Source organism: Mandrillus leucophaeus, unplaced genomic scaffold (genome assembly GCF_000951045.1).
Source record: "Mandrillus leucophaeus isolate KB7577 unplaced genomic scaffold, Mleu.le_1.0 Scaffold28, whole genome shotgun sequence".
Classification (NCBI taxonomy): domain Eukaryota; kingdom Metazoa; phylum Chordata; class Mammalia; order Primates; family Cercopithecidae; genus Mandrillus; species Mandrillus leucophaeus.
The window spans coordinates 802,248-802,676 of record NW_012102920.1 but is presented as its reverse complement, the minus strand read 5'-3'; positions in this window follow the sequence as shown (position 1 = coordinate 802,676).

Here is a 429-nt window from a genome sequence, read left to right as displayed (position 1 = left end):
AAACTATTTTATTTTCAAATGAGAAGGGTGAAATAAATAAAGGCTCCTATTATGACCATGAATGAAGGTGGCTGTCTGAAGATGATGGAATTGTGTACGATTGTCATTTCCTTTGTGCAGTGAGGCATCTGACTCATAACACAAAAACATGCTGTTTCTGTAATCAGAAAAATAAGTACTTAAATGGCATCCTCAGACAGCATAAGAAGGGTTTTACTCTCTTGGGGTGATCAGAGAGAACCTCAAAGAGGATGAAGGAGGAGAAGGATGCTGCATTTTTCCTTCGTTGTATGAACATAAACATAGGTCATTCAAAATGTCTCTCCATAAGTAAGAATCAGTGATTAGGAAGTAAGGAGACACAACAAAGGAAATGAAAAGCAAAAGGATATTTACAAGTTTCCTTTAACCAACTTTCCTTCCTTCCTT